Source organism: Lissotriton helveticus (genome assembly GCF_964261635.1).
Source record: "Lissotriton helveticus chromosome 1_1 unlocalized genomic scaffold, aLisHel1.1 SUPER_1_unloc_43, whole genome shotgun sequence".
In the NCBI taxonomy this organism is placed as follows: domain Eukaryota; kingdom Metazoa; phylum Chordata; class Amphibia; order Caudata; family Salamandridae; genus Lissotriton; species Lissotriton helveticus.
This window is the reverse complement of record NW_027611685.1, coordinates 640,962-649,746: the sequence shown is the minus strand read 5'-3', so window position 1 is coordinate 649,746 and position 8,785 is coordinate 640,962.

Genomic DNA, 8,785 nt, shown 5'->3' with positions numbered 1-8,785 from the left:
TGTTCGATTAATGACGCAATTACAGTTGTGTCCATCTCTAGTATGCCTGTTTCCAGTCCTCGTGAATACTACGAATATCAGGCCTATGTAAAGTCACGTTGCCACGTTTCTCAGTGTGCACGTTATTTCATTGTAAAGTCCCCGTTTCTAGGCCTCAAAAGGGCCCAGAAACCGGATTCTCAGCTCCTGTCTCCTGAGCCTCGCTGAGGAGCGATACAGCCCCCACCTGTATCCTCGACCCTTCACTTACTTCCTGCCTCACAGTGCCCGGCTCAGCCTGGCTCTGCCTACGAGTCTGCCAAGAGTATGTTATGATTCTAGTTATCAGTCCAGCCCTCCTTCTCTGCATTCCTAAGCTACTGAACTGCATCAATAGTTTCCGTCATTGTCTAGCCTTTACGTCTCCATGTAAGAGAAATATTGTATTAAATGGTCCTTTAATATTCTTCATCACGCACTACATGTAGAATAATGCATGCTCCAGTCTTAGAGTCTGTTAGCCTTTACCCCGATAACTTTTGGATTCTATCAACATGTTCTCTAAACATCAGATACTAGATACTGTTTAGGTACATGTCGCCCTGACTCTCCAGACTTCAGTCTCTGCTCCTAGCACAGAGTTCATAGCCCCCAGCTTCTCCTAGTAACACGTCATTGTCAGTTTGCGCACACCATTAGGTTAGAGGTCCCGGCTCCTTAGGTAGCCCCCTCCATGTTTCCGCCCCATTTATGACATATTCTGTTACGTTTGCATCACATGTCTATGTATACGCCCCTGTTACACCCATTTTCACCCTTATCTTTCGCGACTGCTATTGACCACACCCACTGCTCCGCCTATCATATGTACTGTAATGCAACTGTTTTACTATATATGCTTGTGTATTGTTATTAAATGTTACGCCAGTCCTTTCCCCAGAGCGCGCTCATCCCAGATCCTGCCCGGCAGCTGTCGGGGCCCCCCTGTCAAGAGCTGCCATCCTATTCCTGTGCAGGTTGTCCTGTTCCTGTCCTTATGCTGTATTAAACCTGCAAACTCCTACTACCTCGAATCTTGACTCTTATTTATTGAGCTATCTGTTATTGCTATGCCTAGTCAAACCTAGATCCGGTATTATTTATTTATATACCACATAATGGCGCCCGAATAGGGACTTGCCCTTTCCCCACGCGCCGGTGAAGCCACGCCGGCCCCCTGACCCTCTGCAGCCGTGACGGAACCATACCGTGCACCGGCAGATATTTCTGCTTCAAGTATCCCTCAGGCCCACGGAGGAGACGGAGGTGGCGGTCCAGCATCCAGACGAGGCGGTGGAGGAACGCGGCGAGTCCCGACCAGAGCCCAAGCCGAGAGTCCAAGGTCCGAGGTATCCGGAGGCCCACCCATAACAGAAGTCCGAAGTTCGTCCGTCCGGCGTCGAAGCAGTCCAGTCCAGTCCGAGGCCTTCCGTTCTTGCTGCCCGGTGAGTACCATTGCTGGGGTAGTATCTAGACAGGGTCAATCTAATTGACTCTGGTCCGTGGGTTGGTGGTACACAGACCCCCAAACGAAGTGTCCACTTCGGTGGATGCGGGTCCTGACGTGTCTCTTTATGAGACCGGTAAGTTTCGTACTGTTTCAGCAGTGCATCTAGTTTCTGTTCTAGTCAGTTCTGTTCTCGAGAAAATTCATGTATTCTGTTTTCAGTATTCCAGGTAGTATTCTGTTCGAACTGTTATTTTAAATATTCTTCATGTATTTTAATGTCGTGGTATGAGTGTGAAGTATTTATCGTGTTCATTGTGTATTGTATTGTGTCTAGATTACAGTCCAGTCATGCCGTTATTTTCCAGACTACGCCAGTTAAGAACTAGAAAAGGTCTGCTAGAAGCAGCAGTTCCTGTCCCGCCTAGGGACAGTCCAGGTCATTTTATGTATCAGAAGCATGGCATAAGTGCCATATTATATCTAGATTTATGGGTAGAGTATACCAAACAGTTAGAAGAAAAGTATAGATGGCCCGTATCGGGTACATGGGATGCCGAGTGCATCATGCGAGTAGAAGAAGCATTATGGAAAAAGAAAGCCAGACAGTCACAGAAAGATGCCATCGAGTTATGGCGCAAGGAATCTCATAAAAGAACCGAAAAAGAAATCAGAAAGTCAGAACTAAGTAGAGAATCCTTAGAACGAGCCCAAGAAAGGGAACTAATCGAGATAGGTGAACGAGTTAAAACAGAACAGTCAGACAGACAGAGGCATGCCCTTATTAAGGGTATGTATCCTCTTCTTGCCGAGGGCTTGCCAAAAGCGACCCCGGAGGCATCCCGTAATTTTCCGCCACCACTAGTTCCGACCAAGCTACGTCACAAACCGACCGCAGCTAATATTTTCATTTCGTCCTATTTGGACGACACAGTCCCGGAATATGCAAATCCTGTTCCTGTTCCGCCAGTCCCTGTAAATCAGGCACTTCCTGCTCCTCCAGACACCGGAGTACCTGTTACGGTACCCCCGGTCCAACCCGCCATACAAGTCCAGCCTGCATTTCCATTTCCCACTCTGCCAGGACGAAGAGCATCAGTTGACGATTCTAGTTTAGGGGCCGCAGGGGGGGGTCCTCCAGGAACCCCGCCGCCACACAAGCGTTTAACGTTAGTCGAATTACATGCACAAGCGTCACAGCGTACGCCCAGACATCAGTCTGTTGCAGAAATAAGAAAAGCCCTTACCGAATGTGGCTATGACCCAGTCCCAGGCGAGGATAATATGGTTTTATATTCATTACGCGTAAGAAAGGTGACCGAGTACCTAGTCACCCTACCAGATATGAAAGAAGATCTAGACAGAATATATCGTTTCATCCGTACAGGGGATGATCCAGAAAGTATTAGTGACGTCATGTCTCAAAGGAAAGTTGAGATCCAGCTCATGTTATTAAAGTTCTTGATTAATTGTCTAATAAGAGAACAAGATTCCCCGACTAAAGATCAGGCCGAAATGAAAATCCTGACAAGGTGGAGTGATAATATAGCCGAGGGTAAGCACAAGACTATCAGTAGTATAGAGAGTATGTACAAGAAAATCCGTACGGAAATAATAAAGTTACACGAACAACGTAAAGCAGCACAAGTAAGCGAGAAAGAAAATGACTCTGCGGAAGAGGTAGAGGACGAGAATTCCGCCAGAATAGCGTATGTAGGAAAATCTAGATTTCCAGATCGCCATTTACGCCTAGAACACAAGAAAATTTTTCACCATCCAGCACCAGAACAAGGTTCTCTAGAACAAGTATTTCAAGCTACCGATCACATTCTAAAATCACGAATCGGTTATAGCGAGTTAAGTACTATGCATGAACAAGAACTAGTCCGATCAGCAGTCCGATGGATTACTGATTCTACCACTTTTCCAGACGAAATAGTGGCACAAATGTTTCTGAAATTGCCCCCAGCCGAGCAGCGACTGGCGGGTATGTATATGATTCAGCACTTCATTACTTTGTATGAGGGTCAACATTCTGATCCAGGTCCGTTACATGATGTCCTGAACGAGTTACTCCAGTATAAATGGAAAGGTTTAGGTACCGATTTAATTAGTGTCATTCTAGAACAGCGCCACAAATATAGAACGTTTTTGAACCCGCATTTTGTTCATGTCTCACCCCCAGAAAGTAAACCCTTTTACATAGACAGACAGAATCCGTTACGAGAAGTGCATCCAGTTAAGACAGAGGGTGGTGAAATGCAACGGGTGTTTGTTTACACTCCGATTACAAAGATGGAACTCTTAGAGATGAAAAAGTTAATTCCCTGTCATGACAAAGATCCAGCAGGGTTCCACCGAGAATTAAAAGACATGCTCCGTATGGGAGAATACACGTATCCAGATATTATTAAAATGTTAAAGGTCCTGTTGCCCGCAGGGGTATACGAGAAACTCAAGGAAAAAGATTGGGAGGTGGGAGAGAAAAAGATCGATTGGACAGTCCTAGAAGCTGAAGACAAGGCACGAGTACCAGGTACCGGTCTTGGAGATAAATGTAAAGAATTACCAGAATTGTTAATACAAGTTTTGCCTAGATTATTGACAACTAGAAAAGAAGACTGGGATGCAATCTCAGCCTGTAAACAGAAACAAGACGAAGATATTAGTGATTATTATTCTAGATTTGAAAAATGTTTTACCATAAACAGTGGCCTCAAGACAAGTAGCGAGTCATACCCTCACGTTTTTGTTACTAAATTAGTCGAGAACTCAAGTCCACAAGTTAAGAATCGAGTTTTGAAAGTCGAAAGTACCTGGCAAGCTAATACCCCGTCCCAGATGTTACAGATGCTTCAATACCACCAGAATAGAATCAGAGAAGAACAAGAACACGAGAGAAAACGTATGAAAGACACGAAAATGAAAGTACTAGTTGCACAATCTGTTCCTCAAGACAGTCAGAAGAGGGGTCCGAATCAAGCCAGTCATCCTGCAGTTCCCGTTAAAGGAAACTGCAATTATTGCAAACAGCCAGGTCATTTTATAAACGAGTGTGCAGTTCTGAAACACAACATAGCTACCGGTAAGACTAAAGAAAGACCACGTCCGCCTAGACAAGAACAAGTTACACAGACTCCTCAGCCACAGAATGCACAACAGACAGTTACAGCACCGCAGCCTATTGCTGCAACACAGCATGTTACACAGCAGATGTACCAGCATGCTCAGTCAGAGTATCCAGAGTATCAACCGTATTCATGAAACAGCCTAGAGAGGGAGGTAGGCTTGCCTCTCATCGAGATACCTGTAGATCAAGAAGGTCCCTATGTTCACAGTCAAGTATTAGGTAATACGACTGTTCCTACGTGACTTCAAGGGTCACTATGTATTACGAGATTTTGATCCGAGATTGTCTAATGTTCCGCAGCATCTATGGGCGCAAGGTCCAACTGATGTTGGTTTTATGCAAATCACACCCCATCGTGTGACTCTCAAGCCAGGTGTAGTGTTACCACGAATCAGACAGTACAGATTGCCACCTGAGGCTGTAGCAGCCTTATCCAAAATTATTGACGAGCTTATGGCTCAAGGAGTAGTTGTAGAAACTGACTCCAATGTATGCAATTCTCCGATCATTCCTGTCATGAAACGTACTGATCCGAATGCACCCCCAGTATATCGATTAGTGATTGACCTACGAGAACTCAATAAATGTATTATTCCCCAGTACCCAGTTGTCCCAGATATCTCTTCCCTATTGACAGCCATTGATTCTGAAGCCTCATTTTTTTCAGTCATAGACCTCAAGAACGCATTTTTCAGTGTCCCCATTCATCCAGACAGCCAGTTCCTTTTCGTTTTTTGTTTAAATGGAAGGAGCTATATGTTCACACGCGCTCCTCAAGGTTTCACAGAAAGTCCAAGTATTTACAGTCAAGCACTCAAGAGACAACTAGACAACATTTACATGCCAACTGACACTGCCCTACTCCAGTATGTCGATGATCTACTGATCACAGCCCGTTCTGAACGTGCTTGCGAGCGAGCATCCCTTACAGTCTTGTATTTCCTAGCCGAGATGGGGCACAAGGTGTCCCCTTCTAAGCTTCAATTCTGTGTCCAGCAAGTGATCTATTTAGGCCACTTACTGTCCAAGAGGGGTAGGCAGTTGACACCCGACCGTATCCAGTTAATAGCGAGTCTTCCTCAGCCCAAGACCCAGAAGGAGGTACGTGCTTTTATCGGCCTTACTTCTTACTGCAGACAATGGATTCCTCAGTATGCATTTCTAGCTAAACCTCTGATACAGTTAACGACACAGGAGGCAGCCGTATCGACTGTCCTCCCTTGGACATCTGAACATACACTTAGTTTCAATGAGTTAAAGAAAGCTCTATGCCAAGCTCCAGTTCTAGCAACACCGAACTACAGTAAGCCTTTTACACTTTTTGTCACTGAACGCGAAGGTACAGCATTATCTGTTCTTACACAAGATCAAGCAGGACAATACAAGCCCTGTGCTTATTTTTCGAGCACATTAGATCCTGTAGCCCAGGCTCTGCCTGCGTGCCTCAAGTCAGTTGCAGCCACAGCACTAGCTATCAGACAAAGTGATTCCATAGTATTAGGACATTCCTTGACAGTACAAGTTCCACACTCCGTGGAAGTTCTTTTAAACCGAACACAAACTCAGCACTTGACAATTGCACGTTTAACAGGTTATGAATTGACACTGTTCCAGCCACACATAGAAATCAGACGCTGCAACGTTCTAAATCCTGCTACACTGTTACCGTCAGTTAATTCAAATCCTGCCACACACGACTGTGTGGAAGTAGTCAACATTATGACAAAGCCAAGACAAGACCTGACAGATATTCCATTACCAGATCCAGACCTGACACTTTATGTGGATGGTTCATGTATGAGAACGAGTACAGGAGAACTAGTAGCCGCGTATGCAGTGACTACTGACACTGAAGTTATTGAAACACACCGTATTGACACCCTGTCTGCTCAAGCAGCGGAGCTAGTTGCTCTGACTCAAGCCTGCATACACGCTAAGAACCTGAAAGTTAATGTTTACACAGATTCACGTTACGCATTCGGAGTTGTACACGACTTCGGAGTGCTCTGGCAGGAGAGAGGTTTCATGACTTCTCATGGAACCAAGATTCAGCATGGTCTCCTTATTCAGGCTCTGTTAGATGCCATACATTTACCGACATCTATTGCTATCATGAAGTGCAAAGCACATACGAAAGTTACTGACATTATTTCTCAAGGTAATGATCTAGCAGATCGCACAGCCAAGCTTACAGCACAGACTCCAGACGTTTCAGTTAAGCCAACACAGACACATACTCCAGATCCGACTACCTGTATGACAGTTAAAGACCCTACTCAAGATGTCATAGATATCCAGTTACATGCTACTCCCGATGAAATCAAGAAATGGTCCGAACAAGGAGGGGTCCAGACAGATCAGGGATGGGTAACGAAGGGTAAAGCCACATGGTTTCTCCCCGACTCCATGGTTCAAGTCATTATCAATACCGCACATAGTCCAGCACATTTAGGAGAAAAAGCTATGTTAGACAGTATCCAGAACATTTGGTTTAACAAGCATTTACGAGCTGCAGCCAAGCAGAAAGTCCGTACCTGTATGATATGTTGCCAGTTCAATCCAGGTAAAAGTGTCCCGGTGGAACAAGGTGGATTCCAGCCCCCTGACCACCCATTCGAGGTCCTCCAAATGGATTATATTCAGATGGAGCGATGTCAAGGTTTCAAGTATGTCCTTGTAGTTGTATGCGCTTTGTCCAGGTGGACAGAAGCATATCCAGTCCCAGATTACACAGCCGCGACCACTGCCAAGCAGTTGGTTCGTGAATTCTTCCCCCGCTACGGACTCCCAAGGGTCGTATATTCTGACAACGGCCAGCCATTCTCATCCGAGTTGATGAAACATGTTTCCCTTTTGTTAGGGTACCAGTGGAAGTTCCATTGTGTACGCCATCCTGAAGCAGCTGGTCTCGTAGAGAGACATAATCAGACCCTGAAAATCCGAATTGCAAAAGTTTGTCAAGAGAAAGGTGTTGACTGGCTAGTAGCTCTGCCAGTTGCTCTGTTCTACATGCGCATGGTCGCACATTCCAGATCAGGTCTGTCCCCGTACGAGGTCGTATTCGGCCGCCCCCCTAACATGTGGGGTACACCTAGACCCCGAAGTATTACCGATGTTTCAAGTAATATGCTGACAGATTACCTAGCTTCCTTGATGTCTGCCCTCAACTCTTGTCGTTCACAGGTTGCTGCCGCATTTCCAGACAATACCGAGGTGGCATCGCATGAAATCGTTCCCGGATCCATGGTCTTAGTGCGAAACTTTGATCGTTCAAGTCCGCTGGAGCCTCGCTAGAAGGAGCCCCGACAGGTCCTCTTGGCCACCCGTACAGCCGTGAAGTTGGAGGGACGCAAAGGCTGGGTGCATCTTTCACACATCAAAAAATTTTATGGATTGAAGCCCATTTCAAAGAACATTTCCGAGCATTTAAAGGACTGCCAAAGTACTATTCTTAAGGACTGTCCCGCAAAAGACAATGATACTGCACCCTCCCTGTTAGAGACAACTCCGCAACAGGAGTATAAGAAAAAGTTAAGGTCTAGTAAAATAAGTCAGCCAGTTTGATTGTCTAAGTCCTCCCCTAGGTGAAACGGTTAGACCGGTTTCTGACATGTATAAAATAGACCCCCATAGTGAGAGAGTTAGTCAAAACTCAATCCGATGTATCGTTTTTCTAAGTTTCATATTATTTCTCAGTATTATGATTTCCTGCACCAGTTATGCGTTTTATCTGTATTTTCCAGTTTCTCATGTAAATAAGTCTGCCAATGTTACAGTAGAGCACACGTTTAGTGATCTGCCTCCTCATGAACTCTCTTATCGCCTCGCTATGCGTAACAATTCTTTTATCCGCATGTTACATTATTCACACCAGACCAGCAATGCCACTAATTGTTGGGTGTGTGGTCGACTCCCCCCTTTCCAGACACCGAAGGGAGTTCTGCCACTCTTTCCTTATCCGTTTTCACATAATGGTTCGTGTGGAGCATGGTCCACGTTAACGTCATCCTCAACAGATATGTCTTTTCTTAACAGTACATGTTTCCCAGACAAGCAAGGTCTTCCCCACAGAACAGGGTTAGATCTCGAAAATGAAGTTTATAATTTGGGTAATTATTCTTCGAGTTTCATGGTCCTGAATGTTCAGTCTGATTCTACTCCAGACTTACCTGCTATTTCAGTACTACCAG